Raw genomic sequence first — 9,974 nt, 5'->3', positions numbered from 1 at the left:
TATTGATTGATTGGCCTCACCAAGCGACTTTCGGGATCTTAGTTCATTCTAGCTCAAGTCGCTTTTCCACGCTGCCTCCCTAACTACTCAGGGTTCAGGGGTCTCTGAACTTCTGCCTCTCTACTTAGCTTTAAAGATTTGGGCTTCCCAGTTGGCTCAGTGGTAAAAAAAAAAACACACACAACAGTTGCCTGCCTCTGCAGGTGAAGCAGGAAATTTGGGTTTGATCCCTGGGTCAGGAAGATCCCCTGGAGAAGGAAATGGCAACCCACTCCAATATTCTTGCCTGGGAAATCCCAGAGGAGTCTGGCGGGCTACAGTCCATGAGGTCACAAAAGAGTCGGACACGAATTAGCGACTAAACAACAGCAACAAAAGATTTGCAGTTTTACTTGTTTAATGTTCACTAGTCTAGATGACACATAATACACATTACTACCCAGTGGTCAGTGGACTAAGTCTCTTAGAGCACTGTCACTTTTAGCAGAGACCACAGATCAGCTGCTTGAGCACGTCTAAGAATGCTAGGACTGCAGGTCACAAGCTTCGATTCCTAGCCTTTCCTCTTCTGTTTGACCATGAGCCTATTTCCTCATCTATGTATGAAAGATGTGCATTAGTGATTCCTCAGTTTCTTTCCAATTTTAAATGTCTGTGATCTAGTAACATATTTTAAACAACTGAGCTGAGGAAGAGAAGATACCTGTTACTGGAACAGTCATTTAGCCTAAAAGGTCCAAATCACAGCATCTAGGTCTGCTACTAGTCAGACAGCCATTGTCATGGGTACAGTGGTGTGTAGCATGACGGCAGCGAATTCAGGAAAGCAACAGTACTGATGTGATGGCTTTTTCTTACTGATGCCTTGGCGAAGTGGTTACATGTGCCTGCAACCACTCTTGTCAGTTCTCTTTCCACCTTGCTATTACCACGTGGGCTCTGGCAAAGAATGTTCAAGAAGAAAGGGTGGGAAAATATACTCTCCTGGAAGTTGGGGAAGTGCCCCATGTAGACTAGAATTCTGCCCCTTTCTGAAGTCTGAGCTCCAGAAGGTTTTGGAAATTCCAGATTGAGACTGAGAATTGAGTTTCATCTAAAAAATCAGGAAATTGGAAAAGATATTCTCTGAAAGCTCCTTCCAGAATAAATGTACTCAGAACTTAGTGACTGTAGTAATTGATCAGTTATTAATATTTCCCGTATAACACACTCTGTATTTTGTTTTGTTACTTGTGAAATGAACAAGTACTTAATGTTGAATTCTGGACATGCAAGGAAGTCCTCTTAGGACTTTCTGTTGGCCCTCTTAGGGCCAACATATTTATTTTGTCATAAACACATATCCAGGTCTGCTCTGTACAAAACATTTTTCCAGATGCTTTTAGTATGTTACCCATTTGTCCTTTCAACAATTCTATATGTAGTAGAGTTGCTCTACACTTTACAAATAAGGAGATTAGTGACACCTAAAACCCCCTGGCTAGTAGAGGCAGATTGGGGACTTCAGACACTATTCATTGTCATTATACGATATCCTTTAATATATAACAAATCACATTTATGTTCTATGCTTGTGATCCAGGTGATAGCCCTGTGCAGTTAGTACAATAACTCTTACTTCTCACATTTTACATATAAGGAAACACTTCACACTTGGGCAATATTTGTAAGGTGGAACTCAAAAATAGATGATAGACAATGGCTGTCTCATTTTCTTTGACACGTACTCTACAAGTTCAAAAACTAATGTTATTTAGTAAAAATATTTTGACAGTAGAAATGTAATATCAGAACAAGACAGTAGAAAATAGTGGATTTATATTATTTTTTTCCCACCACCAAATAAATACACCGCTGTGTGTTCTATCTCTGGCTCAGGAAGATCCCCTGGAGAAGGGCATGGCAACCCACTCCAGTATTCTTGCCTGGAGAATCCCATGGACAGAGGAGCCTGGCGGGGGCTACAGTCCAAGGGGTTGCACAGTTGGACACAACTGAAGTGACTTAGAACGCACGTGTGTTAAGCTTGAGTGTTAGAGTCATGAATTCACATCCTAACCCTGTCACTTGCTAGCTGTATGACGTTGGGAAATTTCTTGAACCTCTCCAAGACTCAGTTTAACTCTGAAATGGAGATAGTGACCACTCATGGACCAGGTGCCCCCAGCTTCGCTACCATAGTGAAGAATCCTATTTTGTGGACTTCCCTGGTAGTCCAGTGGTTAGGAATCCACCTACCAATGAAGGGGACACAGGTTCAACCTCTGGTCTGGGGAAATTTCACATGCTGTGGGCCAACTACGCCCATGAGCCACAAGTACTGAAGCCTGACCACTCTCGAGCCTGTGCTCCACAACAAGAGAAGCCACCGCAATGAGAAGCCCGTGAACTGCAACCGGAGAGAATTCTGAGCAGCAAAGACCCAGCACAGCCAGAAATAAATATTTTTTAAAAATAATCTGATTCTGTAAAAGAAGAGAAGGGGAGTCATTTTATAATTATACTTAGAGCTCTGGAATTTAAACACTGCTGTGGTAACATTTTTATTTTGAGGATTTTGGGAGTGCAGTGGTTAACAGCACAAGCTGGAGCCAAATCACAGGGGTGGAAGTGCTGGTTCCTCCGCTTACTGTCTCACTTGGGGCATGTTGGTAAAACTCTGTGCTTTACTTTCCAAACTGTAACTGGTGAAGGGTTGTTGAGAGAATTAAATGAATGTATACACATAAAGAACTGACTCTTTTGAAAAGACCCTGATGCTGGGAAAGATTGAAGGCGGGAGGAGAAGGGGACAACAGAGGATGAGATGGTTGGATGGCATCACCGACTCAATGGACATGAGTTTGAGTAAGCTCCGGGAGTTGGTGATGGACAGGGAGGCCTGATGTGCTGCAGTTCATGGGGTCACAAAGAGTCGGACATGACTGAGCGACTGAACTGAACTGAACTGATACACATAAAGCTCAAGACAGTGCCTGACAGAGTAATGCTAAGTGAGGGCTAGTATTATTACTGGGACAAACATAAATGCTAACAGCCCCCTTACTTTTTCACCTTAATATTTTTGGAAGTCCAGAACAGAAAAAAAGAAAAACAAACAGTGCTTGGTCAGGGCATGTGACCAGCCTAAGGACAACTCTGGCAGCCAGTGCCATTCCAGAGTCTGTTAAGAAGGGAAAACAAAGCCACTCCCTTCTGTCTTTCCTCCTGCCTTCTTTGGCTTTTTAGTTTTCTTTCTTCCATATCTGAGTTGAGCTGTTTTCAAAAGCTGTGCCTGTCCAGTTTAAGCCAAGGTAGGTGCCTTCTACGGGACTCCCTTCCATTGATTCTCCCTTCCTGATTTCCTTGCAGTTTGCAGTATTAACCATTCAAGGGCTTTGTCACAATGAGAAGATGAATCAATTACAGGGTATCTTTCTTTATGGATGTTCCCAAGGGCTCGCCCAGTCTTCTCAGAACCACTGCAGCCCACCCACCAAAGTTCATACCACACAACTCATCAGTTCCTACCTTTGAATTTTTGTCCAGACTCTTTCTTTGTTTTTATAACACTTTTAAGATATTCACATACCATACAATTCATCCATTAAACCCAATTCAGTGGCTTTTAGTATAGTCACAGTTGTGCAGCCATCACTATGATCAATTTTAGCACATTTTCCCCCTAAAAAGAAAGTTGCTACCTTTTAAGCAGTAACCCCCCAGATCAGCCTTCATAGTCCTAGGCAATCACCAAGTAATCTACTTCCTGTTCTGCAAATCTGTCTAACCCGTTGCCCAGATTCTTACCTGCCAATCTTGTCCTTTATTTTTTAAAATATAATTAGAAATTCACCTCTTAGAAGCTATTTGGACTCATCCCACCTGTTTGATCACCTCTCTGAGTCCTCTTATTTCCAGTGAAATACTTCAAAGTGGCTCAGTCGTGTCTGAGTCTTTGCGACCTCAGGGACTATGAGTCCATGGAATTCTCCAGGCCAGAATACTGAAATGGGTAGCCTTTCTCTTCTCCAGGAGATCTTCCCAACCCAGGTCTCCCACGTTGGTGGGAGATTCTTTACAAACTAATCCATAAGAGAAGCCCAAGAACACTGGAGTGGGTAGCCTATCCCTTCTCCAGCGGATCTTCCTGACCCAGGAATTGAACCGGGGTCTCCTGCATTGCAGGTGGATTCTTCACCAACTGAGCTACCAGGGAAGCCCAGTGGAATCCTCAGACATTTTCAACTATGAATACAAACTTCATAAAGTTCCTTAAGTCAGTTAATACATGTAGCAGTCAACTCCCTTTTCATGTTGCAAGCACCTCAAGGAGCAAGAGAACTGGCTTCTGTTTTTTTGTACCTTCCGGCTTTTAATGGTCTGTTTTAGTGATGCTTCCAGTTGTTCCTGATTCCAAAGTCATTGGTGATATGCTTCTTAGGGAGAGATCTTTAGCGTGTTTTCATATCCGAATTCCAAGTTCTTGTTTTTATCAGCAGTGCCCTTATCCCCTCCACAGCTCACACTGGCATTTTCTTGAACTCCTCTTAAATTTCCATCCCTTGTGCTCAACTATTTGCTAGTTTTCCTTAGTTACAGGTCATTTCTCTTGTCCTTCCCTTATATTTCCTAATTGGATGTTCTGTCCATTATTTAAAGTGTAGTTTCAAAGTCATCTTTTTTTTTTTTCTTTCAAATATAGCGGTGTTATTTTGCATGTTGGCATTAAAGACCATTTTTGTTATCTATGTTTGTTTTTGAGTAAAAGCAAAATTAATAAATGTGATACTCTTCCCACCTAAATTTTCTGTCTGAATTCCATCTAGGAATCTGAGAGCGTGGAGGAGACAGCAGATGGTAGATATTGAGACATTGGTTGAATAAATGGATGGACCTCTGGCACTTGGCACTTACTACCACACACCATCGTTGACCATATATATATGTCTCTCTGGAATGTAAAGTTCCTCCAGGACTTTCCTTTGCATGTGCCAGTCATTACACATGTAATGACTTTGCATCCAAAGTCATTACAAATGCCTCAACTTCCAATATCTGGATATTTATATCTATGTCTTTACCACTGAGGTGGCTCAGTGGTAAAGAATCCACCTGCCAACGCAGGAGAAGCCGGTTTGTTTCCTGGGTCAGGAAGATCTCCTGGAGAAAGAAATGGCAACCTACTCCAGTATTCTTGCCTGGAAAATTCCATGGACAGAAGAGCCTGGTGGGCTACAGTCCATGGGGGTGGCAAAGGGTCGGACACAACTGAGTGACCAAGTACACACACACAGTTACCTAAAGGTAGGACTCAAGGCCTCTGCTTCCAGTTTCCTTCTTGAAACATCCAACTTTCTAAACTTGGCCAAGACTTTTCAGCATTCTAGGCCTCAGTTTCTTCATCTCCCATATTAACCCAACTCACCTGGCCGTCAGGCTAAAACATTTGTTGGTCAATGCTTCTCTTAAAGGGTTATGACCCCACCTCTCCAAGCGGCGAGGCCAAGCGCGCCGTCCCCTACCGGCGCGCGGCGGGTGAAGGGGTTGGGGGGGTGGGGTGGGGCGCGCGAGGGGCAGGGGCGCCCGAGGCACTGATGCGCTGTGATCCACAGACTGCTTTAAGGGAAGGAAAAGTCGGGGTAAAGCACACTGGCGCCCCCTGGCGGTATTGGGCCAAAACGACAGAAACGACGTTTTGTTCATCACAAACACGACCGACCGAATGATCTCTGTTGGTTTCCAAGGCAAACCATTCAATATCATAGTAATCCAACTCTATGCCCCAGCTAGTAATGGTGAAGAAGCTGAAGTTGAACGGTTCTATGAAGACCTACAAGACCTTCTAGAACTAACACCCAAAAACGATGTCCTTTTCATTATAGGGGACTGGAATGTAAAAGTAGAAAGTCAAGAGATACCTGGATTAACAGGCAAGTTTGCCTTGGAGTACAGAATGAAGCAGTGCCAAGAGAACGCACTGGTCATAGCAAACACCCTCTTTCAATAACACAAGAGACGACTCTACACATGGACATTAGATTGATTATATTCTTTGCAGCCAAAGATGGAGAAGCTCTATTCGGTCAGCAAAAACAAGACTGGGAGCTGACTGTGGCTCAGATCATGAACTCCTTATTGCCAAATTCAGACTTAAATTGAAGAAAGTAGGGAAAACCACCAGACCATTCAGGTATGGCCTAAATCAAATCCCTAATGATTATACGGTAGAAATGACAAATAGATTCAAGGGATTAGATCTGATAGAGTGCCTGAAGAACTATGGGTGGAGGTTCATGACGTTGTACAGGAGGCAGTGATCAAGACCATCCCCAAGAAAAAGAAATATAATAAGGCAAAATGGTTGTCTGAAGAGGCCTCACAAATAGCTGAGAAAAGAAGAGTGAAAAAGGCAAAGGAGAAAAAGAAAGATAAACCCATTTGAATGCAGAGTTCCAAAGAATAGTGAGAGATAAGAAAACCTTCCTCCGTGACCAGTGCAAAGAAACAGAGGAAAACAATAGAATGGGGAAAGACTAGAGAGCACTTCAAGAAAATTAGAGATACCAAGGAAACATTTCATGCAAGTTCAGTTCAGTTCAGTTACTCAGTCGTGTCTGATTCTTTGGGACCCCATGGACTGCAGCACGCCAGGCCTCCCTGTCCATCATCAACTCCCGGAGTTTACTCGAACTCATGTCCATAGTCAGTGATGCCATCCAACCATCTCATCCTCTCTCATCCTCTTCTCCTGCCGCCTTCAATCTTTCCCAGCATCAGGGTCTTTTCAAATGAGTCAGCTCTTCGCATCAGGTGGCCACAGTATTGGAGCTTCAGCTTCAGCATCAGTCCTTCCAATGAATATTCAGGACTGATTTCCTTTAGGATAGACTGCTTGGGTCTCCTTGAAGTCCAAGGGGCTCTCAAGAGTCTTCTCCAACACCACAGTTCAAAAACATCAATTCTTTGGCACTCATCTTTCTTTATAGTCCAACTCTCACATCCATACATGACTACTGGAAAAATCATAGCTTTGACAAGACGGACCTTTGTTGGCAAAGTAATGTCTTTGCTTTTTAATATGCTGTCTAGGTTGATCATAACTTTTCTTCCAAGGAGCAAGCGTCTTTTAATTTCATGGCTGCGGTCACCATCTGCGGTGATTTTGGAGACCCCCAAAATAAAAGTCTGTCACTGTTTCCATTGTTTCCCCATCTATTTGCCATGAAGTGATGGGACAGATGCCATGATCTTAGTTTTCTGAATGTTGAATTTTAAGCCAACTTTTTCATTCTCCTCTTTAACTTTCACCAAGAGGCTCTTTAGTTCCTCTTCACTTTCTGCCATAAGGGTGGTGTCATCTGCATATCTGAGGTTATTGATATTTCTCCCAGCAATCTTGATTCCAGTTTGTGCTTCATCCAGCCCAGCGTTTCTCATGATGTACACTGCATAGAAGTTAAATAAGCAGGATGACAATATACAGCCTTGAAGTACTCCTTTTCCTGTTTGGAACCAGTCTGTTGTTCCATGTCCAGTTCTAACTGTTGCTTCTTGACCTGCATACAGACTTCTCAGGAGGCAGGTCAGGTGGTCTGGTATTCCCCTCTCTTGAAGAATTTTCCACAGTTTGTTGTGATCCACACAGTCAAAGGCTTTGGCGTAGTTAATGAAGTACAAATAGATGTTTTTCTGGAACACTCTTGCTTTTTCAATAATCCAATGGATGTTGGCAATTTGATCTCTGGTTCCTCTGTCTTTTCTAAATCCAGCTTGAACATCTGGAAATTCAGTTCACATACTGTTGAAGCCTGTGCAAAGATGGGCACAATAAAGGACAAAAATGGTATGAATCTAACAGAAGCAGAAGATATTAAGAGGTGGCAAGAATACACAGAAGAACTGTACAAAAGAGATCTTCATGACCCAGATAATTATGATGGTGTGATCACTCACCGAGAGCCAGACATCCTGGAATGCGAAGTCAAATGGGCCTTAAGAAGCATCACTACAAGCAAAGCTAGTGGAGGTGACGGAATTCCAATTGAGCTATTTCAAAACCTAAAAGATGGTGCTGTGAAAGTGCTGCACTCAATATGCCAGCAAATTTGGAAAACTCAGCAGTGGCCACAGGACTGGAAAAGGTCAGTTTTCATTCCAATCCCAAAGAAAGGCAATGTAAAAGAATGTTGAAACTACTGCACAATTGACTCATCTCACACGCTAGCAAAGTAATGCTCAAAATTCTCCAAGCCAGGCTTCAACAGTACGTGAACTGTGAACTTCCAGATGTTCAAGCTGGATTTAGAAAAGGCAGAGGAATCAGAGATCAAATTGCCAGCATCCACTGGGTCATCAAAACAGTGAGAGAGTTCCAGGAAAATATCTACTTCTGCTTCATTGACTATGCCAAAGCCTTTGACTGTGTGGATCACATCAAACTGTGGAAAATTCTTCAAGAGATGGGAATATCAGACCACCTGACCTGCCTCCTGAGAAGTCTGTATGCAGGTCAAGAAGCAACAGTTAGAACTGGACATGGAACAACAGACTGGTTCCAAATTGGGAAAGGAGTACACCAATGCTGCATGTTGTCACCCTGCTTATTTAAGTTATATGCAGTGTACATCATGAGAAACACCAGGCTGGATGAAGCACAAGCTGGAATCAAGATTGCTGCTGCTACTGCTGCTGCTGCTGCTGCTAAGTCACTTCAGTCGTGTCCGACTCTGTGTGACCCCATAAGACGGAAGCCCACCAGGCTCCCCCGTCCCTGGGATTCCCCAGGCAAGAACACTGGAGTGGGTTGCCATTTCCTTCTCCAATGTGTGAAAGTGAAAAGTGAAAGTGAAGTCGCTCAGTCGTGTCCGACCCTTAGCGACCCCATGGACTACAGCCAACCAGGCTCCTCCATCCATGGGATTTTCTAGGCAAGAGTACTGGAGTACCAGGGGAAATATCAATAACCTCAGATATGCAGATGACACCACCCTTATGGCAGAAAGCAAAGAGGAACTAAAAAGCCTCTTGATGAAAGTGAAAGAGGAGAGTGAAAAAGTTGGCTTAAAACTCAACATTCAGAAAACTAAAATCATGGCATCCACCCCATCACTTCATGGCAAATAGATGGGGAAACAATGGAAACAGTGACAGACTTTATTTTGGGGGGCTACAAAATCACTGCAGATGGTGACTGCAGCCATGAAATTAAAAGACGCTTGCTCCTTGGAAGAAAAGCTATGATCAACCTAGACAGCATATTAAAAAGCAAAGACATTATTTTGCCGACAAAGCTCTGTCTTGTCAAAGCTATGGTTTTTCCAGTAGTCATGTATGGATGTGAGAGTTGGACTACAAAGAAAGCTGAGCGCCAAAGAATTGATGCTTTTGAACTGTGGTGCTGGAGAAGACTCATGGGAGTCCCTTGGACTTCAAGGAGATCCAAGCAGTGTATCCTAAATGAAATCAGTCCTGAATATTCATTGGAAAGGCTGATGCTGAAGTTGAAACTCCAATACTTTGGTTACCTGATGCGAAGAACTGACTCACTAGAAGAGACTCTGATGCTGGGAAAGATTGAAGCAGGAGGAGAAGGGGACAACGGACAATGAGATGGTTGGATGGCGTCACTGACTCTATGGACGTGAGTTCGAGTAAACTACCTGATGGATAGGGAGGCCTGGCGTGCTGCAGTCCATGAGGTCACAAAGAGTCTAACACGACTGAATGACTGAACTGAACTGAACCAAGCCAACCCACTGTGCAGGCTAGACTTGTGATTACTTTGTGGTCAGTTCTTAAGCTTCAGTTTCCTCCTGTTAAAACTGGGAGAAGTAAGTGTAGCTCAATGGCATTAGGTCTAGTAAAGACCCGGCTAACTGAGGCTCTTTATCAGGCGCCCACTACACACAACACAGCATTTTCTAGTCACCCTTCTGCTTTCCAGAATCTAGCTCTAGGGATGTCTAGGAGGTTGGGGCCCTCTTCGGGGGGTC

This window comes from Moschus berezovskii, chromosome 2, assembly GCF_049115385.1.
Source record: "Moschus berezovskii isolate FMDL1 chromosome 2, NW_MosBer_1.0, whole genome shotgun sequence".
Classification (NCBI taxonomy): Eukaryota; Metazoa; Chordata; class Mammalia; order Artiodactyla; family Moschidae; genus Moschus; species Moschus berezovskii.
Note: the sequence above shows the minus strand (reverse complement) of the source record.